Consider the following 25,765-nt stretch of genomic DNA (forward strand, 5'->3'; position numbering starts at 1 on the left):
ATTACTGACCTGTCTGTACATGTGAGGCATACAGCATTACTGACCTGACTGTATATGTGAGGAGTACAGCATTACTGACCTGTCTGTACATGTGAGGCATACAGCATTACTGACCTGACTGTATATGTGAGGAGTACAGCATTACTGACCTGACTGTATATGTGAGGAGTACAGCATTACTGACCTGTCTGTACATGTGAGGAGTACAGCATTACTGACCTGTCTGTATGTGTGAGGAGTACAGCATTACTGACCTGTCTTTATGTGTGTGAGAAATACAGCATCACTGACCTATCTGTATGTGTGTGAGGAAGCCTGTACTACTCACCTGTCTGTATGTGCGTGAGGCATACAGTATTGCAGACCTGCCTGTTTGTGTGTGAGACATACAGCATTACAGACCTGTCTGTGTTTGTGTGAGGACTACAACATTACTGACCGGTCTGTATGTGTGTGAGGAAGCCTGTTGTGTTTCTGCTGCTGGGACCTGGGGAGAAAAAAGGGGACTGTTAACTGAAAAAAAAATCTCTCAAGATCCTCTGCTTCAACTTCTAGTCGTCCCTTAATTGAAATACATGAGATTCTTCTGCCCTTTGATCTCAAGTGTTAAATAATCTACACTTGACTACAATGAACTGCAGATGCTATGCAAATACATGTTTTAATGATCACTTAAGTACTTAGCACCAGAAACAAAGACATAACCACACCCTTGAGGAAAGAGCCTCATTTCCTGTTAAGGTTTTTGCACTTCATAATTTAGCCTTGTCAAATTCACAAGTTGCTACTGCCACTGTGAGTCTGTTGCTATCTGTACTCTGATCTGCAGGACTAATCATAAAGTAAACAGGTATTTCTAATTATAAATCAGAAAACTTTCACACAAGTTTTAGTATGGGTTACTCTGGGAGACCCTGCTGACGTGTTCAGTACTATGGCCCACTAACTTCAGAAAGAACTCCTATATCTCTCAAAGTTTCATAAATTTGTTCGTTTGCGTATGTGTGTATGTGTGTTTATTTGTATGTGTTTGTGTGTGCGAGTGTGCTTGTGTGTGTACATGAGTATGTGTCTGTGTGTGCGTTTGTGTGTATATATGTATGTGTGTGTGTGTGTGTGTTAGCGTGTGTGTGTGTGTGTGTGTGTGTGTGTGTATTCCCTGGACACGGCTTTGTTTACCTGTTACCCTGCATCATCTCCACACTGTCAATACACATAAGTAGGCAAACCCAGCCCAAAGACGCACCACCTGGAGCCCACTCCACACACCTCCTTGCTACACAAACATTCCAGAAACACATGCTGCACTAACAAGAGGGCCTGTACAGCCCAGCAGTATTGCTGAACATCACCCCATAACAGCCCATGTTGTTAATGCCAAGAAAAACCAGAAATTGCTCATTAACATGCAAATGTCTTTAACAATTTACAACAGTTACGATAATATGACAGGGCACTCACCCATGTTGACTGTCATCATCAGGGAGGTGGGGCTCCACTCTTTCAGTGACGTCCTCAGCCTGAGAAAACATGAAAGATTCAGAACAACAGCGAGGGCACTGAGCAACACCAACCTACAAAATCGCCCAAAGCAACCAGAAACAGCTGGATTGTTTAAAGAGGACACCTTCTCATAAATCATTTAATCACTGTAGCAAAGGGCAAGAGCAGTCACCCCACCCAGCCTTGAACCCGGGTCTACAGGGTACCAACCGTGCGACTTTGACCGCAACGCCAAACAGCCAGGTAGTCACCCCACCCGGCCTCGAACCCGAGTCTACAGGGTACCAACCATACGACTTTGACCACGACGCCAAAGAGCCAGGCTCATTGGTATGGCAGTCAGAGCGCATACTCCGTCAGAGGCACTCCGTCACAATCACTTTCGTTTTGTGTGTGTGTGTGTGTATGTGTGTTTATACATGCACTTTAGGATGTATATGCACTTTGTCTGGATGTTTCTTTTAAAATGTCTGAAACCTGTTTTGAAACAGTTGGATCTACACCATCAAGCATTATAACACTTATAAGGCTGGGTATGTCCAACAAAACACTTTTAATTGTCACAAGATAACCACAGTAGCCTTCTCATATGTGAACACATGAGATATAATGCAAAGATTTTCATTTGCTTACCAAGCCAACACATTTTATATGTAATATTAGCAAGTTTATTTTATGCATGAGTTAAAAATACAGTATGTAGGAAGTTGTGAGAGAGTCTTCAAATCCTCACCAAACGGAATTGATGTAAGGCCACTTGGCACTATGATCCAATAATAACTGTTCAAAATGACTATGCACAGAATTCTGGGAAGGAAAGTTGCCCCAGACAAAATTCCAGCAGAAAGTTATTTGCGCTTGGTAAATGATTAACACGCTGTGAAAGAACAGCAGACAGAACAACATTGACACACCATTGGTGGAGACCACGTGCATTTAAAAGCAAACTACAAAAGCCCTCTGCAAAACGGAGGCTCTTTGGGTGGGAAAGAGAAGCTGCCACCACTGCAGATCTGAGTGGATTTCACATCCTGACATATGAAAGAGAAAAAACAATGAGCATCTCCCCTTTGATGTGTGTCCTTCTCACACTGTCACCCTCCCGTAAAAGGCACGCGACTGCCACCTCTCAACAGCTGCTAGAACCAGCAAGATCTTCCACCTCCCTTTCAGCAAGGTGGAAGATCTGATCAGAGCACCTTCATCTCTGAAAAAGAATTCCTGCAGAACACTTAGAGGTCAACTGTAAAGACATAAACTGTACATGTACGTGGGGAAAATATATACAAAGACAAGATTAATTAGCATCATACTCACAGTGACATGATTTTTGTCCTGCTAATGTTTTTGAGGGGAAGAGAGCAGGCCTGTTATGTTAAACTAACTGCCTCTTTGATCAGGCAAATGGCCTCTACAGCATGGTAAACAACAATTTACTTCAATAGTAATTGGATCTGTGTCTTGCCCTAATGCTGTTGTTGGAAGCTGTTTCAAAGACAGCTCCAATTAAGGAGAGAAGGTATTTAAGCAGCACATCTGTTTATGAGGTAGTGTAACAGCAGCGCAATAAGGGAAAGCTTTGCCAGGCAACAATCCTCTGTGAATTTATGAATAAGCCTTTATGAATGTCCCAAGGGGAAATTATATCTAACAGAATATACTTTGAAATACAAGTAATGGAGTTTTCAAAGTAAGTAAATCAAGGAATTCTACAATACTTGAGCTAGGCAGGGGGTGGACTAAACCTGTGTCTTGCCCATCACAGAATAAAGCCTTTCAGAGAGGACAGACGTCTCCCCTCAAAGTTGCTCTCTCTGGACATGAATGCAATGGTTTGGCTTTTCCAGCCAGAGTGGCTGTGGTTTTCTCCCAACACGTCAGAGGGGAACAAATGCCCCAGAGTCTCCATGCTGCAACAGAGGCTCACTGTTTGTTTCCAAAAAAGCTGACACTAAATGGTGGGGGTTAGGATTTGGAGTGTGCAGTCTGATCTCAGATGTGTTGTGAAGGACATAAAAAGATGTAATGGATTACTGCTGCAGGGAGCAGCAGAAAGGAAAGTGGGCGGGCTCAAGCACCTCATGGCACGCACTTAGGAGGGTTCCACTGGAGTTTTGTGGAGTATCGAAGATGAGGAAACAAGAACAGCAAACACAGGTGGCGATTTGAGCTGAGATGTATGCAATCAGACAGACCCAGAATCAGAAGCCACATGGAGTTTTAATTTTAAGATTAGGGTTGCAGCGGTATAGAAATTTCCTTACCGCGGTATTCGAAGAATGGCCCCTTGTGGTTGTGGTAATACCGCAACCAAACCCCTATGTGTTAATTATTCATTCATTTGACGCTACTAGTCCCTTAATATGTTGAAATTGAGCTGAAAGAGGAGTTAAGGAGTTTAAAATAAACATAATTAAAAAGACTATTTCTGCATGGCATGTCTGTCTTGTCTGTAAATGTTGCCATGATGTGCAGTAATGAGGATTTGTTGCAATCACTAGCGAAATTATAGCCACTTATAGTTACATGTTACATGTCATATTCACATTTATTTGAATGCAATATTTACATATTCAATTTAGTTAAGCGATTTCCAAGTGATTAATGGCATTCTGAAGAGTGTCTAGAGTTGAGGCAGAAATTTTAAAAATTAACTAGTGTCCAGGCTTAAGCTACATCCTGTAGAAAAGGCTGGTTAAAACACAAACATAAATTTAAAGGTTTGTTTAAAATTGAAAGGTTTATTTTAAATAAATTACAAATAGAAGTTAAATAAAAATAAGTAGCATACAATGTACAAATAAATGATTTTTGTGCAAATGAAGAAATGTAAGTTTTTAGTGCAAGTCAACATGTAACGAATAAATAAAACAGTAAATCGTAAATACAGTAGTGCAAAATAAACTATTTACAAAATTAGTCAACCTATTTTGACTAATGAACTGTTACTCCAAATAGCTAACCATCGCAGACTTGTTTGTGCCTCGTTCGCAATAACCTGCAAGGGATTTAATTTATCAGAATTAGGGGCACTAGGTCTATTTTAAAATTGGCTATATAAATTATTCACAATTTTTTAGGGCTGCCCCTGACCAAAGATTTTCCTAGTCGACTAGTCGTTGCACATGTATGACATTAATTTAATTATTTAAATATATATTTTTTGGGGCATCAGAAAATGGTGTGATTTCCAGGGCTGAGGGACAATGTTATAACATGTTAACATTGTTAACATTGTGCTTCGTTACAGAGAAATACAAAACCGTAATAATGAGCCTTTAAAATATAAATTTTAAAAGCGCGCGCATGAAGTGAGCCCCCTGTTAATGACAATGCTAACGGCAAAAGCAGTAAGGATTCTGAATGTGTTGGAACAACCAGCAAGGAGACTGAACATTTTGTTAATTTATTTCAACACAGTATAACATAATACAACTTATGAACTTGTAACACCAACACAATAACTTCTAAAACTTCTAAGGTTATTGAAAGGGCAGTATTTAAACAGGTCTCAGAATTCCTCTCTAGGAATGACCTCGACTCAAACCAATCTGGTTTCAAAAGTGGACACTCCACTGAAACAGCTCTGTTGTCTGTGACAGAAGCTCTAAGAGCAGCTAGAGCTGCGGCTCAGTCCTTGGTCCTCATCCTGCTTGACCTATTAGCTGCCTTTGATACGGTTAACCACAACATTCTGCTATCGGTACTGTCAGAAATGGGCATCTCGGGCAAAGCATTATCTTGGGTTGAATCCTACCTCATTGGGCGCTCGTTTAATGTGTCATGGCAAGGACAGACGTCCTCATCCCATCGATTTGTCTAATCAGAGGATTAATCAAAGAGAAATTCTTCATATGGCAATCAACCAAAAGTAAACATTAAGTCCAACAAAGCAAAATTAAGTTTGTGATAGTCATACAACTAGACTACCAAATATGTTGTCATGTGTCTAAATGCTCACAATTTTGCAGTGATTGGCTGGACTCATGTATAGCACACAGCACAACAACAAACGGGGTAAGAATCTGCACTCTGGCATATGAGGCTCACTGTGCTGCTGACCTCATAGTTCATGCAATGCTCTGGGCTTTCCTTGAGCGTTGTTTTGCAGGCTCCGTCTAAAGGCCAGCTAATGGTATGCTAGGCCCCAGGACTGTAAAGGTTAGGCCCAGAGTGCTGTAACTGCCACTTGGTTACATATGCCTTTGCATCTCTGGAAAATCATACAAATAAGAGAAGCAGCAAACCGAAGAGAATAAAAATACTCAAGCGGGAATGATGTTGTGAATGTTTTAGAAAGCCTGTCTCACTATTCATCTTCACAACAGCACACGCATGAAATCATCTCCAATTTTAGCCATTTCATTTCTGCACAATTTAGTATGCAGCACATTTTCTGTATAAGCCTGTCCATTATAAGGGAACTGGAGGCATTTACAAAATAAACAGACAGAAAGAAAACACAGTTTTACTGTACAGCAGCACTGTAGTGGAACAGAGAACATCTTTTTTGAATTTAAAATGGGATTTTAATTGCTCAATATCAACAACAAACCACACGTATTGCTAAAACAACACTGCGTTTTTAACAGGCATTCCATGACGTACAGGGCAGAAGAGGACAATGTAACAGAGCTACAGGACAAACCCGTCACTCACTGGGGATGGATTCAGCAGCAAGAGCTGTCAAAGCCATGCATGTGAGCCAGCAGGGGGACATGCCACCAATCAGACACCCTACCCAGCACACACCCCTGTGGCCACTCTCAAATGATCACCCGACCTGCAAAAGGGTACAGGGACACTGCCCTATTCGCTACAGGCTATGCTAACCCCCCGGGCCCTCTAGTATATTTCCTTCATAAATTGAACAAATAACAATGCAACTGTAAATCATGGAAACACAGAGCCGTTAGAAAATGTGTGTGTTCCAAACAAGCCTCGGCTTTGGGAACTATGACCTAGCCTCACGAGGGCTGTAACGGGCAGGAAACCAGCGTCACTGTCTCTGCAAACATTCACCACACAGGACCACAGGCACACTGCTCCGGGCGCCAGTCTGCAGCTGCTGATAATCAGTCTGACCAAAGTGATGAAATAAATATGCATACATCTACGCACCCCTCTTCATACATGCAGGAGTTGAGAGGGGGAGGAAAGAACATCTACATGTCCTTAAAAAGTCCAGAAGGCATCACCCTAACTTTAAGTCACCAAAATTCATCTTGAGAAATCTATACATTACTAATATAAGATATATGGATAGTTTTAAGGGGAGCTAACATTGAGAGGCATATTTTAAACACTGGTTTCAGTGTTGAAACATACCCTTAAAGTGTATCTTGGTCAATTCAGTCCTATGGCTTGACAACAGCCATAGCTGAAGAGCTAGAGAGTTTCTATGGATATTGATCTATGGCATGGTACTGAACACGAAGGTTCTGAAATCGAGACCACCACATTTTATAAGTCAGTTCTGATTTAGCTTCAGCTTCATTCCATTGAGTACACAACAAAAGAAAAAAGAACAACAACTACCAGACTTCCCACACCACACCTAAAATACCTATGGAAAAAATATGACAAAACTAAACACCCTGATAACATAACAATAAGAAAATACAGTGCTAATAAAATGAATAACATAAACCAAATAAACTTTCACTAAATGTGAGGGGAATGTAAACAATGTTCTTGTTTGATGGGCTGGTTGGTTAGACAGTAGATGTGTGGTAGACTTGTTCTTAGAAAGCACACAGGTCATATGAGAGAATCAACACACTGAAAAGTGCTTGTTAGTTGTGTTAAACGTTTCTAATCCTTCCAAAAAAGCAAATGGATTTAGGTACCTAAACATCTTCATGAGGATGAATTTTCAAATATGCTTTTTGACACTAACTGCATTAAAAATGACCTGTGAAGCACTAAAGCATTGGCATGTTTCCTAAGAACGGCCCAAGGTCCTTTGAGGCTTTGGATATAAGAATGCGGAGCTGTGCCTGTTGGTTCCTCGTGCTTTTGTACCCTCTTCCCTTCCAGCTGCAGCTCTTAAGAGTATGACCTCACGTTTAGTTCCCAAAGTGGATCCCTGGGCTCCCGAGCTGACATCACTCTTTCATAGAGAGAAGTCCTTCAACTGAAATGACCAGTGAAACCATAGCAACAATAACAGACTGAACAATGGCCTTCATGTCCACGTTCATACCAACAGAATAGTATGTACATGACTTCTCTTTTCTCTCTACTGGCAAAAAACAAAGATCCATTTTGTCATATAACACTCACACACGCACACACTCATGCACACAAAATCACAATGATGTAAATCCTAGTAAACCCAACAAGTTACAATTTAGCATACCTTGCCGTTGGATGGTCACTAACTAATTAGGTAGCTGCACCTGTTAATCTGTCTGTGAATTTTCCATCTTGTGATGGATGTTTTGGAATATGAGAGACTACATACAGAAAACAGAGAACCAAATCCAAAGACTCAAAACCCACAATTAAAGCAGAGGCTAGCCACAGCTTGAGGGAGGAGGCTGACGAAAATTCAGCAGCCTGACTATATGAGGAATATGGACAGAGGGTGGAGGAGCCAGCTCTCAGTGGAGGCCTCCAGTGGGGAGAAGGTGTGGATCAGAATGAACTGTGTGGCAGTTGTATCACACTGCCGACAAGGAAGTTTGATCAAGGACAGATTTCCCCTCTAGAACAATCATTAGAAATAATCTAAGGTACACACTTCAACTATGATTAACTATGATAAGTATATTCGAAATATAATCACTTTAATATACTTCAGGTTATCAGAAAACATACTAAAATCCACACTGTAATCTATGGCAGTGTTAGAGAATATACTGTGAAAGTCACTTTTATTTATATAGCACATTTAAAAACAACAGCAGTTGACCCAAAGTGCTTTCCAGTCAAGACAGATAGATTACCAATACAAGTATACATGAATAAAAGGAAATGTGAGTATGAGTAAAAGCAGGGTTAATAGAAAACACATAAGAAAAATTAAAATTAATTAATTAATTAATAAAAACACAAGGAAAAGAAGTACCAGACAGAAAAAGAACTTGATAAAAATAAATTAAGAGTGGACCTGACAAAAACCATGGGGCAGCCTCAGACTGAACTAAAGCAAAAGAAAAAAGGTGGGTCTTTAAATTTGATTTAAAATTGTCCGTGGTGGGACAGGACTTAATATGGGATGGGAGACTATTCCAAAGCCTGGGGGCAGCAACAGAAAAACCCCAGTCACCTTTGGTTTTGAAGCATGAGTGGGGGACTGAGAGGAGTTGTTGTGAGGATGACCTAAGTGACCTGGGGGCAGAATATGGAACCAGCAGATCAGTAATGTATTGTGGAGCTAATCCATTGAGGGCTTTAAAAACAAATAGTAAAATTTTTAAATCAATTCTATAATTCACTGGTAACCAATGCAAGTGAGCCAGAACATGAGTGATGTGTTGTCTTTTCTTAGTTCCAGTTAAAAGTTTAGCATGTGCATTTTGAACCAATTGTAGTCAAGAAAGGGTGGAATGGGTCAACCCCATATACAGGGAATTACAGTAATCCAGCCAAGAGGTGATAAAAGCATGGATAACTGTTTCCAGGTCCTTATGAGATAAAAACTGCTTTAATTTGGCTATGGTTCTAAGCTGATAAAAGCTGCCCTTCACAACACTACTGACTTGTTTGTTAAAGTTCAAAGAAGAGTCCAAGAAGACACCAAGATTTTTAACTACATTGTGCAAATTTGCAGACAGGGGACCAAGCGCATTTCTTAGGTTAGTGACAGGGCGAGGAGGGCCAAATATAATTACTTCAGTTTTGTTGTCATTTAGCTGAAGGAAGTCCTCACCATCCAGCATTTGATGTCTTCAAAACAGACCTGGGAGACTTTTTCCAAAATCTTAGAAATAAATAGTAACTTGGAGATGGGCCTGTAGTTTTTATGGTCATTGGGGTCTAGGCTAGGTTTCTTTACGATTCTGCACGATTGCATGTTTAAAACTGGAAGGGATGACTTGATAGACAGCTATTAATTATAGCCAAAAAAGGAGGCAGATTGTGGCAAAAACTTCCTTGAAGAGGCGTGACGGTATAATGTCCAAGGGACAATAGGTGGGATTCATGTGAGAGACCACCTCAGACAGCTGGGAGGACGACACAGGTTGAAACTGCTGGAGGCGGCTGACTGGACGATGTGTCTCTGAGGGATCAGAGTCCAGGGGTGAGATGAGAGATCTTATGTTGTCAATTTTATTGATGAAGAAATTCAGAAAGTTCTCACAAGTTTCAGTGGTGAAAGCAGAGGTAGCAACAGCAGCAGCAACAGAATTTAAGATAGAGTTAATTGGGTTGAACAGTATTTTAGGTCTGTGGGAATTTTTATTAATTAGTTCAGCATAATATTGTGCCTTAGCTGATTTAACAGAGCATTGATAAATCTCTAAACAATCCCTTAATGTTTTGTATGAGACCTGGAGTTTGTCTTTTTTCCATTTGTGTTCTGCCCCTCTACAAGCTCGTCTAAGAGCACGGATGGAGTCATTCAGCCAGGGGGTACCAACAATGTTAGTCTTGGGCCTTTTTAGTTTTAGAGGAGATACACAGTCCAGAGTGTCAGAGCAGGATGTGCTGAAGAGAGGGAGTGGGGCTGGGAGAGGGTGGGAAAAGGGACAAGACAATGTGGATTCAAACACAACCATAAGATGGTCAGAGATACCAGTATCAACAATTTCAAGGTTAGAGACAGAGAAACCAGATGATAATACAAGATCTAGTGTGAGACCCTTCTGATGAGTTGGACCCGACACTGATTGAATGAGATTAAAAGAGTCCACAAGGCATAAAAACTCATTGATCATAGGTTTTGATGGGAAACAGATATGAATATTAAAATCCCCTACAATCAACAGTTTATCAGAGCGAGAGGCCATAAATGATAGAAGATCAGAAAATTCCTGAATGAAATTACTGTTAGTCTTGGGTGGCCTGTACACCAATGCACATAGGACAGGGGTAGTGACATTAATCTTTAAAGGCTGCACCTCAAAAGTAGAGTAGACATCGACGGCATAAAACTGCATTTAAACGGTTTTTAAAATGGTGGCTAAGCCACCTCCACGACCAGTAGTCTTTGAGGAATTTAAGAAACTGCAATAGGGAGGACAGAGATCACCAAGTGAGGTGAGATCACCAACGTTAAGCCAGGTCTCAGTTACAAATAAAAAGTCCAACTGACGAGACGAAAAGGTATCATTTAAAATGAAGGTTTTGTTTGATAGGGACCGAGAATTTATTAGGGCGAATTTGACTGGTTGGGAATCCGGAACCCGTATTTGCTGTGCAGCCCGCTCCGACGATGTATTTCGACAATATTTTAATGAAAGGAGATTTACAGCATTTACTCTGCTGCTCGAAACATTTGCCTTAGTGGGGAGAGAGCGAGGTGTCCAGTGAATCAGAATATGGTACCTGACAGAGTTGTCCACAGGTATCGTAGGAGAGTTTGTAGTCAGAGATAGGAGATTGCCAAAGTCAACACCACCACCTCCGCATTGCCTGGCCAGGGGACGAGTGGGGAGCGTAGACCACGATGACGCCACTGGATTCTTCAGCCTGTCGGCAAAATCTACGACGTGAGCCTCGGTGTGTATAACGAGGCTGGCGAACGATGCATAAGTTAACGCAACATTTGTAGACTCCAGCAGGTAGACGAAAAGATGAGTAAATTTTAGAAGGTCTGCTGAGGAGTATGAGTAACCCATAGACAAATGTGGTGCTATGGAGAAGCCGCAAGTATGGATGACCCACAGCATCCGAAGAGTGACGAAAGGTGTGAGGCTATCTAAGACTAAGCAACCAGGTCGCATTATGAACTCCCCATAGATTGCCAGGCTAGCTAGCTAGCTAACTTACACACAGCCAAGTTAGGTTTACCCTCGATAGGCCAGCTACCGACAAACACGCAGAGACCAGCGATTAACTGGAGAGGGCAGGAGAAGCTACCCTTCCATGTTAAAATGCTACGCCTAACATACAAACGTAAGGAAGGAGAGACTTAAGGTGTACTCGCACTAGGCAATCCGTACCGTGCCCGAGCACGGAACTCGAACAAGACGTCAATGATGCGACTGTCCCATTTAACAAATATATCCGTTATAACAACAGTTAGTTGGATATCTGTTAGTTACACGCCCAGTCATAAGAATTCCTTTAAACCATCATTTGATTAGCCAGCTGACGTCCTTAAATTACAACAGGCTGGCTACCTCCAAAATTCGATTGGCTAGTTCTGTAGATCTATACCTAAAATAACTATGTGGATCCCCACATTAGCTTGATTACTAGCAAGCGAAATAAAACTAACCATACTTTACGTGGTGATGTAAACATTGCTGTTGTCAGAGGCTTAGAGTATCACAAAGGAAGCAGCCAACCTGTTTAAGTAGCTAGTCTTCAACAATCGTTCAGATAGGTAGCCTGTTAGCTAACTAGCTATGTTTGTCAAATCTATCGCTAGACAGCTAACGTTAGCTCCCCAGCCAGTTAGCATCGATTATACAACGCAGCGATTTTCAGTTAATCGTGCTCCACGTATAAGATTTTTACGGAGGCAGCTGACGTTGAGGGAGGAATTTGGAGCTGCTTTACTCGCAGACTATAATGCACGTTCATCAATAAAGTGAGAACCAGACCCGTTATTAACCCAAATGTTCTCGAATGAATTGAAAAGTGTACTATCCAAGCAGTAATAGAAGATGCATGTTGTTGTAATGATGACAGGAGCGCGCACACAAGTAGTAGCCCTAACTAGTTAACATTAGCTAACATTATTGTGTTTAGGCTACTGTAATCTCACACAAAATATTGGTCTGTCCCTTAGCATAATGACTGAAACGTCAGCTGCCTCCGTAAAAATCTTCGTGTACGTGCAGCACGATTAAATGAAAATCGCTGTGTTGCATAATCGATAAATCTATAAGGCATGTGAGAGGGCCGTGTGTCACTCCAAATAAGCCACAAAATAAGTACAATCATGAACTACATTGTGCTGGCGAGAGCGCTTTTTAACACAAAAAATTGCATCGTGATGACGTAAGCGTGCTCAGGGTCGGAACGTTAAGCGCAATGCGAGCGCAGGCCAGCGGGGGAGTGGGGTGACAATCGTGCACGGGCACGGTACAAGGCAACAGTATGGTGTCAGATTTATGTAAAAAGTCGCGAGCGCAGAAATTATTCTCGCGAGTGTATAAAACATTCTCGCGAGCGCAGAAAACATTCTCGCGCACAAAGCAGTCACCACGCGCGAGAGAATTTCTGCTTGGCGAGCGCTGGGGGGCATACGCGCTCGCGCGGGTTAACTGTGCTCGCACGAAATTGAATTCTGCTCGCGCGAATCGACCTGAGTTTTAACAATTTGTGGGCGGAAACCAAGGGCATCACTGGCTCTCTTATGATTGGCCACATTCAACACAATCTTAGTTTTTTAAAAAATTAGTTTTTTTTTTATAATTAATTAATCGAAATTAACGTGTTATTTTGACAACCCTAAATATAATATATCACAAAAAAAAACATTTCAAGCTCTCTTGGTGGCCATGGGGGCCCTAAGCAGTTGCTTAGTTCACTTATGCGTCGGGCCGGCCCTTTGTGTGTATGTATGCGTAGAGCTGCAGCTGAGGTTATATGTTCGATACCATACAAACCATACAAAATTTTATATCTCATATTTCCTTCCTGTCTATGGAGCCATCTGTCAGACTGATGACACCTTTTTAAGTTGTCTTGCAACTGTCTGTCAGTCCATTATCCATCACTGTCCATTAGCACTGCTATAGACAAGCTTAGCTTATATGGTGATATGTATGGATGGGTTCACCTGGGCAGAAGTGTCTCCTCCCTGACCGTTTTAGTGCCCTCTCCTCCTGTGGCAAGGCCAGAGCCTAACGTTTGTAGTTCAATCCTGTGATGCAGGACGGCAGCACTAGAAGTGGCTTTCTAAATGAAAAACAGATTTCTGTCGCCATGGAAGCGCCCTTATAGATGCTGATTACGCTGTAACCACTCCAAGGGAGTGACTGCCTCTGGTGAAGGAGACAGGATCCTGTAACCATGGTGACCTCTGCAGCATTGCCACTGGGATCACACTTCTTGCCCAACACCAGCTCACATGTGTACACGCACTGCTCCAAAAACAAAGAGCAGGGCGTAAGAGGGACTGGGCTATGTGAGGAAATAGCTGGCCCCTGATGGTTTAATTTTCCATATAAGAGAGGGGAGTTTCTGTTCTATTGATTCCATCAGCACTGGAAGTAGAGAACTGGATTATAAAATCAAAAAACAGTAGTTTTGCAGCCTGTACAATTTGAATGTTTGAGAGATGTTCACTGTAGTGTCTGACTGAGTCACTTTCTTCAATCCAACCGATGCATTTTCTTCGCCAAGTAGAAATAATGAAATCACGACAGCACATAAGGAAGCTTGGCCATTTCAAAACATCTCTATCTGATCTGCACAGTGACAGCTGCTAACCAATGACCTCAGGGTATGAGAAATGATAGTTTCTGCCATGAACATGGAGAAGTCACAAGTGCAGAGAGCTACACAAGTACAACAGACAGAGGTGCAGAGCACTGATTCTACACAAATCATTTATTCAAACACCAACTCCAGGAACACTGTAATAATGCATATTTCACAGTCTCTTGAGCACAAGCATCAATAGTGATTAACCTATTCAACTAATCAATAAGTCAGTCTTTTGTTTTAGTACATTTTTACAATCGAAATGATCACATATCAATAACATCTCAAACATTTTATATTATGGTCAGAGTTTTGGTTCCCTCTTACTTGTTTGTCTAGGAAGTTTAGATTGGTAACAGGAGGCTCTCGTGCTGTCTGAGTTCCCAAAAAATATTTAGAATATATATTTTTTTATTTCAAGGAATATATTTAAAATATGAAAATTATTGATGCTCTTATTTTGCAATATATTTCTACTTTGTATTCATACATTTTACAGGTACTTGCAATATTTGCTTAGGCTGAGCATTGTATTTCTCAATATATTACATTATATTTCATTAACATATGTGTTGCTATGCTAAATATAAATGTTCCGTTTCAGATCAAGCCACTTCAAGAATATTAGAATTAGATCTTTATAGCTTAAACAATAGCAGACAGAGCCTTCAATGTGAAGCCACAGAAAGCTGAATATCTGATCCACATATTGAACATCAGTGTTAGTGCCTAACCTTCTATTATACAATAAACCACTTGGATGAAATAAAGGATAAGAACACCTGGCAGTCAGGATCAGAATCAGGGTGGGCTACCCCTGATGTACATCACTACAGCCACTTCAGACTAACATTGGCTAGCGTAATCCTCTAGCACAGACACTAAAGGAACAAATTGAAGTGAGTGAACCAATAGCCTAAAACACTTAAAGCCAAAAACTTAAGCCTAAACTTAGGCCTAACATATACCACATAATAAAAAAAAAATCAACACACTTAAACCTTGACATGCTGAGCAGCATAGCTCCCAAGCCAGAAAGCCTGGGGTTTCTAACACATGAAGTCAGCAAAATTTTATTGAGTCCATACAGACTGCAGATAGACAGAGCCAAAAAACACAAAGTACACCTAAACAAAAGCATTGGAGAAATGCACGACCTCTGAGTGCTTGGCATTTTACAGTCACCAGACATATTTTTCTCTTAGACTGTTCTGTGTTACAGCAGGTGCAATAAGTGGGTCTCCACTGTGGGTGACTTAAGACCAAAAAACAAGAAAATCTGATGAAGGTTAGTACGGCTACAGTGGTATACGCTGATCTAAGGATGCTTCATTGATTGGAAGTTGTCGAATGCTAACCATGAATTACATGTTTGGAGCCCACAGTGGGTGGAATATTTCATATTTAAGCAGCTTTCTGCTGCTCTGGCTCTGCCTCCAGACATAAGCCTGCCAGGTGTGCTCTTTGTGATTAGTGGCTTTTTCAAAGAGTCCATTTAGAAACTGTCCATCAGGGATTCGGCAATGAGTCACCCTGCTCCCTCTCACATGGGATAAACTCTTTACAAGTGAATGCATCAAACACAGCCCTCTCAGACATCAGGGGCACGCGGTGCTTCCTTTTGCGCTATGCTACGGGGCCCCCTGTCCCTCTGAACATCTGAAAACCTCCAGTGCACCAAAAGCTGGTAAAGACAGGCAGCGGTCTGGGTGTGCGTTTGCCTTGACCATCAGTCTCAGTCTCAGGGACCGTGGGCACAGAGGATGTGCGAGTGGAGCCAACGTTCGTCTCAACTTCACTGCTCGAGGCGCGTGGGCATGCTCTCCACACCCACTGCCATTAAGCCTCCCTCAGTTCAGTGGCCGCTGTGTTAGTCTGAGTAACTCGAACCTAGCCCAGCTCAGGCCCATACGGAGCATGGGTGGGCAGTCTGAGATTATGAAGAGGGAAGTGGAAAGCAGCTCCCCACATCTTTAGCTTCCCTGCAGGTGAGAGAGTGGCAAGAATCCCTACTGTCAATGTTGCCGTGGAGACTGGTATCTAATCTAGATATAGGAAACTGGCTCAGTATAAATTAATGTAGCGGGACAAATACTTTGACTAATAAAAAAGTGGTTTTGAGAAATTTTGCTCACCTGCCTTAATTCAGAGTATAAATACTACATTACATGCATTTAGCAGATGCTCTTATCCAGAGTGACTTCCATGACAGTATAACATAAGCGTATCCATTCAATTTAAACAAGCAACAGCGTCAGGCCAGGTTTACAACACTCTCAGACCCGTGACTGTGAGCATAACAGTATTCAAGCCCACATCTTAACTTGTGCACTCTGACAAAAGCTAAGTATACTACGATATAACAGGTCCTAGAACACAAATTCATAATACATCGTAATACTACATATAAAATTAACATTGAATGCAAGAAGTCGCAAGTATTAGGGGGTGAGGATAGAAGTGGAACCGAGATGCAGTCTGAACAGGTGGGTCTTCAGTCTGCTTTGGAAGATGGCCAGTGATTCTGCTATCCTAACCCCCATGGGGAGTTCATTTCACCACTGAGGGACCAGTACACACAAGGATCGTGACTGAGAAGAGTGACCCTGTCGGGTCTGGACAGTCAGTTGCCCTGTGGATGCAGAGCACAGTGATCTTGAGGGAACATAGGGTCTGAAGAGGGGTCATAGGTATGAAAGGGCTGTCCCATACACTGTCCTGTATGCCAGCACCAAGGTTTTGAACTTGATGTGGGCAATAACATGTGAAGTGAGTAAGGAGGAGAGTAACATGATTATGTTTAGGCCAATTATGTAATTAAGAGCTGGGGGGGGGGGGGCAAAATATTGTCCAACAATTCAGGAAATAGATTAGTTTCCGTTACCCTAAACACCCAGTCTCATGCTATATGAGGGTCCTTACAAGGAATGGGGCCAAAATCTGTGGTTAAGAAAAGCAGACATGGTGCTAGAAGTTAACAAGGGTGCAGTCTGACCACAAGGGGGTGGCAAGAAATTGAAGAGTTTCCAGGGCCAACAGTGCTAGTAAATCTATTTCTGAAACACATCACTATATTTCTTATAAAACCACAATCCCAAATTTTCTCAGCCAAGGGTAGTCTATGTAGTGTGTCTCTCCACCAGTGTTCACGTGAAGGAGGGCAGGAACACAGACATCTAAGCCAAGTCAAGTAATACCTCTTCCTAAATCTGTCGTGGTCTTTGAGGGAAAGAGCTTGCTTGTAGACCTTGTGCACATCTGACATGTCCATCACGCTTTTTGCCTGGAAAGGCGGACAGTACTTCTGCCATATTCATGTCTCCATTTCTCCAGTGTTCAAACCAGCCGCTGTTGCAAACAAATTCGATGCCTTTAGTGGGTCGTTTGCTTTTTTGAGGATATATGGGCAAACATGGAATGAATACTTTAGATAAAACAAGCCAGCTAAGGGTGGACACTTCAGTCCCTCCCAAAATCTTGGAGTTTCACCTTTGTGTTACTGGGAATTCTTTAAAGTCAAGCATGATGCCCTACTTAAAAGGACCTGAGACTAAGGCTCCATATTGCTATTAATAAAGAACAACCCTTGCACTCTGATTGGTATTTAGAGCAATGTGCATTCATAAAGTTCAAAACACAACCTGAGTTAAAAAATACACACAAAGTAAATTTGTGATTAATTTAGCACGGGCAGTCATGCAGAGGTAAGCACTGGCAGAACACGACCTTTCGCAGGGGACTTCACCTCATTGGCTGCAGGAAATGGCTACTAGGATAAACAGCACAGAGAATGCCTTAACACTGTAACTCACCCACACAATGGCGGGATGTAAATGTAATTTCAAAAAATGTTATTGCAAAATCAAACATTTTGACAACACGAATGCTAACTGTCAGGGCACAATGCCAGAGAATCACAAGGCTACATGCAGAAGGAGCGGGAGATAAAAGTCAGACAGGGTGTCACGGAAACACAGTCGGCTTCCAAATTGGGGAATTGCAACACAAAGGGTGATGTAATGCATTTCTCAATGACTTCACATTTGGGAAAGCACCTGTCAACCAGAAAGAAACATGAGGATACAAACTACTAAAAGGTGACTTCACTTAGTGAGCATCCTAAACCAGCTGCAATTATCTGATCCTTATACTATGCTTCCACTGCTTAGGAGACAACGTCATTCAGGCCCAATCACACAGTTTACATCTTTAACACTATCCATTTACATTTATTGAAGCAATTCCAGATACATACTTTGTGTGAGGGTACAACAGCTACCCCCTTCCCTGGATTTCAGCCTGCCAATATCTGTTCCTCTGGTTATAACAAACTACCAAACAATGCAGTGAACTAAAGCTGGTCATTTTTATCATGGTTCTCCAGTCCCCTGATTTTAATGCTGGTCATTTTCAGTGTGGTTCTCCAGCCTCCTGAATTAATGCTGGTCATTTTCAGTGTGGTTCTCCTGTCCCAACTCACACATACCAGCATACTGAGTCACCTTGGTGCTGAGGTGCTCTGACTGTGGTACACTCTCTCCCCTGCGCCGTGCCATGCCTCTCACCACAAGCTTTCAGAACAGTCTTTTAGAAAGTGCCACCAAAGGTTTTACGCTATCACAGCTACAGTGACCAAACTGGGACTCCAGTCAGAGTTCCAGCACTGCAGTGCACTGCAGCACTTCCAGCACTGCTAAAGTCTGATTGGTATTTAGAGCAATGTGCATTCATAAAGTTCAAAACACAATCTGAGTTACAAATTACACAAAACGTCAACTTGTGATTAATTTAGCACGGGCAGTGCAGCAGAGGTAAGAACTGGGCAGAACTGTTAAAAGTACAATAATTGGTTCATACTTACTGCTTATAAGAACTAACAGTCCCTGTTCAGGTAAAGGAGTTTTATTAGAATCTACGGCATTATCTAGAGTCAACACCTTGCCCATGATAAAAACCATGTTATTAGCATTTGTTGACATGTCCATATAAATGACTTGATGCTATGAACGGCATGTTTCAATATCAACGAAGCATGACATGTTTGAGAAGAACTGTAATTGTAGTAAATGCCTCAACATAACACAGTGAACTTGAGGTAATTTTCCGCTCAGGGAAAGGGGGCGTTTTCTTTACAATTCTGCTGGTTAGCAACAAATGCGTGTCTGACAGTCCACCTGCACATTTCTATGTACTGGACCTCCTGAATTCAGTTTGCCTTAATGATGGCAAGATTCACTGATTTGCATCGGTGCACGGGTGTCGTGACGTACCCGATCCGTCCCTGCTGCCCGATCCGTTTTGTACAGGCAGGCACATGCGCACTCGGAAACATCAGAGCCATGTAGAGAGAGCGGCTGCATCCGAATACTCGGTATGCACTAATTTTGGTTAAGAACGTACTATCCGACCATTAGTGTAGTACGTTCTATGAGTATGCAGCGAGTAGTAAGGAAACAATTCAGACGTACTCTGCCGCCATCTTACCTGTCCTTTGACCTCTGATGTTTTAAAAATCAGTCTGCTTTACTTAGCTGACTGTCAAACTGAGGTAAAACGAAAAGCTAACGTTACGTAACAAGCTAATTGATTTATTAGCTTAACCAAGTTGACTACACTGCCGTCTTCTTTCTCTTTTTCTGGGGAATTCTTCTTTGGTTATTTGGGCTCCAGCTGACTTATGGGATAGCGTAATGTAGTATGTTTGCATACTTCAACATTTCAACGGATGTAGTAGGTCATCTGGGTACCGTTCGACTACTATTAAATGAATACTGAGTATTCGGACACCCTACGATTGTGACATACTGCTTTTTGCATACTATATAGCATGGCAGTATGAGTATTCAGATGAAGCCAGATTCACATCAACGGAAGTCCAAAATGCTTGATCGTCACGTAATTCACGCAGACTTCAGATAGTCCCAGGAAGTTCTTGGCGGGCAATTTGAATGCGTAAATACAGAGAGACAGAATTGCGATTTTTGGTAATTAGTAGTCAATAAATGCATTGATTTACAATATGTATATAGCACACCGACATGTGTATGTATTTGCATCAATGTGTTTTTTTTAAGTAAAATTCGGTACTATTTGAGGATTAGTGTGAACAGCATTTTAGGCTAACGTTACCTTGGTTAAAGAGCATGTTGCTGCTGTTTATAGTCAAGAGCAATCATATCTTAATGTTTATTGATATATTTAGAGGGAGGGGAAGGGAAGGAATGTTTCAAAATTCACATCAGATTAATTTTCTAACATTTCTTTAATTCATGGTGGTTTCTGTAATCCCATGGTAACTGAGGGTTTAAGTAATCTCAATGACTTAATGACTAATGTAATCTTTATGATTTTCAGATAGGACAGAAGGAGACCGACAGGTGACTATCAATGATTGTCATGAATTCATTAAATACATCTCTAATAAACTCAGAAGCATGAATAGCATGTCAAGCAGTTTGTGCCCTTTCCTCCGTGTGGTCCTTGCATATAGTCTCTACCATGGTTTGCTTTGCTGCATGGGGATGCTCCAGTCGCTCGAGGAAAGGAGTACGAATGTACGGTTTCCCCACTGACACGGAGAGGAGAAAAAATGGTTGGCTCAAGTCAGCAGGAGCAATCTTACTGTCACTAAAGAATACAACAACAAAAAACATGTGAGGTAATCATATTAATAGGCTGTTTTTGGTTAATGTTGTGTGTTGCTAACTTTATCCAGTATCGCCTAATCTGTTATTTTACGTTCCCTACATCTACCAATTTAGTGGGGAATAATCCACTAACATGCTTTAATGCGGATGTTAATTTAATTCAAAAGTGCTGATATTATACAATCATATTCTTTAACATCTTACCCTTTAAAAGTGCATCACAAACGATCTATTTTGCTGCAACTCTACTGCACTGCTAGCATTTGCCGCTAACATCTGGGAACTATTGAAAGGCGCCACGATCCGCCATTGCTTTAAAAAAAAAAAAAAAAAAAAAAAAAAGGTCTATGGGAGCGGACAGAGTTGACGCGACTCTCTCTACATGGCTCTGGGAAACACAACGTAATCCTGCCCGATTTGTATCACGCATGTGAGAACATTTTAGTGTGTTGAAACACTTGACGGCCGCCAGCGAGTTTATGTAACCGAGAACAACTGGCAGTCTACAGCCAGAGTCTGTTTAAAGACATTTAATGCTTGTTATGGATGATCTGAAACCGCCTCGCGTCGTCTATGCATTACCATTTATCTTTTTTTGTGACGTGGCCGATATCAGCCAACATAAAATCACAGATAGGTTTCACGACTGCTCTTGTTTTATCAACATTGATTGCGAAAAGATGGTTTTACTAAAATTACGTTGTGATAAATACAGAAATAAAAGGAATATGATGACACAAGGCCGCTGAAAGGATCGTTTTTTGTTTGTCCAGGTCACACCACACACTGCCGTTCAGACTACCTGCTTTGTACAGCTAATTTAACCACCTATAGCAACCAATACCAACTTATGCTAAGAATTCAAGCGACGTAAAAAAAAAAGCCCGCATTGGACAGTGTCGTAAAAGAGGTTAAATTAGAACGGATGGCACTGGTGATGGGAATAACGGCTCTTTAAAGGGATCCAGATCTTATGGCTCCGTTCCTTTCCGAGAGCCGTTCAAAAGAATAGCTCATCGTTCTTCGTATAATGATACTTGTATTGCCAGACCTAATGCCATTGTGTATTTGTGCTCTACAACGTAACTGCCATTAAAATAATCAGAAGGCAAAACTAACTAACACTCTCTCTCACACTCAATCACTCACAGCAGGGATCGAACCAACGATCCTTTAGTTACGATTCCTGCTCCAGAACCACTATGCTACACTGACTGAGCCTAAGGCACGCAGTGAAATTTGGGCGCAACGATAAAATGAACGGCTCTCAAGTACGACTCGAATCCCTTTGTTCGTACCAAAGAGCCGTTCAAAAGACTCGGATCGGTCGCGAACGCAACATCACTAGCAGGCACGGATCTGGCAGGACAGATACCTGTCTAAAAGTTCACGATGCCCCGGGAAGTAACTTTACCCCCTGTTGCTTTCCAACATGGCGGCATGAAAAAGGCCTATTAAAAAGTGGGCACCGGATACAATCGGGACGCATCGTTTCTTTGCATCGGTAAAAATCCGATTTATTTATATATAATTATTAGTAACATAGACCAACAGAGGGATTGTAAGGTGCACCGATGCGAATCGGTGAATCTTATCGGCATAAAAGTTCACGATGCGATTGCACCGGATACAATTTGGGATGAACTCGGGATGCATCGTTTCTAACAGCTTTGCATCGGTAAAATCCGATTTATTTATATATATAATTAATAGCAGAGGTCCTATGCCTTTATTATGTAGAAATGTGACCAATATTTTTTTTATATTATAATTTTATATTTAGATTGATTCCTCCTCTCTAAACAGTTTCTCAAGCGCGCTCTCTCATCTCCACTGCTGTCAGCGGCCAATTTTTGTCAAATCTCTCGGGCAAGTCTCGCGCGAGTTGGAAACGTATCCGGGCGAGTCACAGATTATCATAGAGGAGGAAGAGCTACACATTTCACCGAATTGCTACAAAAGTTTGGCGTTTTTTCAAGAGGAACAGACAAAATATGTGAAGTAAAAATGGCACTTTTTAGTTCATTTATGGTTTGCTGTCTGCTTAACATGAACCAAAGAAATAAAATCAAACTATTTGTACCATATTGAAATGCATAGCATCTTATTCTTTCGCATCGCATCGGATTAGTAGTTGCTTCATATGTATCTTTAATATGTATGTATCTTTAATGGATCGGATCGTTGGCAATGCATCGGGATGTGTATCGCACCGGCCTCAGTGATGGAGATGCACACCCCTCGTGTGCCTGCACACCACCTTAAGCAAACAGTAGGCTATATAACTTTCAAAAGTGTTTTTATTGTTAGAAACATTTCTTAGCAGTAATATATGTAGGGTTGCCACCTGTGCCAGGTTTGCCGGTATTGTCCTTTTCTTCTGAGCGACTGTCCCGGAAAATTAATAATCTTTCCCGGGACACGAATTGTCCCGGTTTTTTTTGCGAAAATGTACTTCTAATTTAGAATTTCATACTTTCAAACAAAACCTCATTTGGTTTCCTTCTACTGCTATTGTTTTTTCCTGGTTATGTTTAGCTATACATCCAATCCTGTGCCCGTAAACGGGTAATGCACAGCGACGATTGGCCATGTCTGTACTTTTATTTGATTGGTAGCTGAAATACGAACGCTCACCTTATTGCCTAGCAACTGCCAGGGCTGTCGGTCTGCTGCGCGCATACACACCCACGATCCCACCGTGAGTTCAGTTGCTAGCTAGCGTTATTATCGTTTTTTAACTTCCTATTTATTTTGTCGGTTTTGTGAAATGGGGGGAGAGACGGACGAGGAGGACGACAAAACAAAATCGGACGAGCCACCAGCGTTAAAGAAAAAACGATTTATAACGTACAACTCAGACTGGTCGAAAAGAGAAAACTTTTCTGAATGGGTAAGGCCCACCCAAAGAGACCCGTTCTCCGCCACCTGTGTTTTGTGTCCAGCCAAAATTTCAGTTAAATATGAAGGGAAAACAGCGCTGTAAACCATGCAATAACATAGAAGCACCAGAGTTTTGCATTAAGCAAACGCAAAAAATCTAGTCATTTTAACTTTTATGACAAAAAAAGGTTCACCAGAGGAAGACAGGATAGCAATAGCGGACCTTAGCAGTGTATACTACGGAGTGCTTCACAGCCACAGCTACTTATCCACGGATTGTGGCAATAAAGTAAGTGCGAAAAAGAGGTGAGAAATGTCAGTGTTAAGTTGCCCAAATTCATTGTTAAATAGTTGCTTATAATCTATTATAATACAACTAATCATGTTTTCATTTCTAAAGGGAGTATACCTTTGGACATATGATTAGATTTTATAGTAGATTATAATTAGACAGTATATATTTACACGTTAAAGTAAAAATATTTAATGTAGAGAGGGACAGCAGCAGACAAAGGAGTCCAGAGTGAGTGCAACTGCGTGAGGAAGTGCGTCTACGTCAGGACAAATATAGCCTAGGTAAGAGAGGCAATAGGGAGTACTACAACTGTTAACATAGTATATTTACAAATATGGTTTAATCCCCCCCCCCCCCCCCCCCAAAAAAAGATCCAAGTCTCCCGGTTTTTCACAAATCAAAGGTGGCAACCCTGAATATATGTCAGGTAACAAATATTTTTGCATTGTATTCGCAAAAAAGCAACTTGCCAACTTGCAAAGAGCAGTAGCCTACTGTGTTTTAAGGCGGAACCGGAACGTTTACTGCCTAACCTGGGTGTACTCCGCCTGTTTTATTAGGTTAAACCCACTTCTCGCCATAGAATGAAAAAAAGAGACATCATGAAGCACTTTGTAGACTGTCATCCATGCTCACTAGCGATCAGGTGTCAAATTTATCCAATTAGCAACCGCTGTGTATATCAACAGTGTTACAGTACAGACGGCGTTACCCTGGTAAACCAATAAAATAGCCAAAGATGCTTGCGAAAATCCGACTTTTTACGAGGGTACCTAGCTAACAAGTCGTTCAGCATCGAATGGCGTTTTGGTTCTTGGCAGTGAGTTAAATACAAAGATACTGTTGCTGCTGTATCCATGTTGGTTTTGTGGCAAATGCGATATGCGGAAGATTAGTTACGCACTCACCTGTTAAGTTATGTATGACACATCATTGTAGATGACACGAGGTGCTTGACAAACTACCCGAAGTGTTGGGCAAAATCAGTTTTTTTTCCAGTCATGAAAACCAATGGAAAATACCACAGCTGCGTCTCAGTCCAAGTGTTTCCCTACGGCACTGAAATCCGGATATTGTAATAGCCTAACTGCACACGGATGGAATATGTTTGTCATGCGTGTTAAATTTACCTAAAATTTTGACGATATAAGACGATGTCTACAACTCAATCTGACAATTAAGCGTTCCGTGAAAGCTGCCAGATTCTTCCTGCTTCGAGTAAAGTTTCATTCCTTGCTGAGTCTCTCGGCTGCGCTCGGGACTGCAAGTGTTGCTACAACTAGCGATGGTTCTGATGTCAGCAATAGCGTGAGTTCCAGGAAGCGGTGACGGCCGGCGCTAGCAGCCGCTGCGTGTGGGATTACTGCCCCCTGCTGTATGCACAGGGTCGCTGGCGTGGGGGATTCGCCTATTTGTAGTAATTTGAAATGGGCAACTTTAAATTACCCAGGAGCTATTTACTCAAAACGGTTGGCCGCTTTCTTTCGTGAAGTAACTGACATGTTTACCTGACGTTTGGCCATAAGTGGAACGAAAATGCTGTGTAATAGCCTAATAGTTAGAGGCTAGGCTGGTGTAAGATTACGGCGTTGAGAGTGAAGGGACTGAATTAGAACACCATTTCTGACAGCGTTACTGTAAGTATAAGTTTTCTTGTGAACGGGGGTAGGGTCGGCCCAAGCCTTTATGGGGCCCCAGAATTTGATTTGGGGGCCCCCCACCGCCTCGGCGCCGCCAATACTATTGACTATTGTTAACATAATATTGCGTTTTTGTATGATTACCATTGATATACTATAATTATGGCTGTCAGACGATTAAAAAATTAATGTAATTAATTACATTCTGTGTGATTCATTAATCTAAATTAATTGCATGTATCAATATT

General features: G+C 41.6%; 1 long non-coding RNA gene across 1 annotated transcript; it reads right to left on the reverse strand.

The window, feature by feature from the left end:
* Positions 1–451: 451 nt before the first annotated feature.
* LOC118770847 lies at positions 452–25,155 on the reverse strand. Its single transcript, XR_005004578.1, has 3 exons — positions 24,786–25,155; positions 1,462–1,520; positions 452–487 (listed from the first exon to the last, which is right to left on the reverse strand). It is a non-coding gene; the product is annotated as an uncharacterized LOC118770847 (long non-coding RNA).
* Positions 25,156–25,765: the final 610 nt, after the last annotated feature.

Source organism: Megalops cyprinoides, chromosome 24, assembly GCF_013368585.1.
Source record: "Megalops cyprinoides isolate fMegCyp1 chromosome 24, fMegCyp1.pri, whole genome shotgun sequence".
Lineage (NCBI taxonomy): Eukaryota > Metazoa > Chordata > Actinopteri > Elopiformes > Megalopidae > Megalops > Megalops cyprinoides.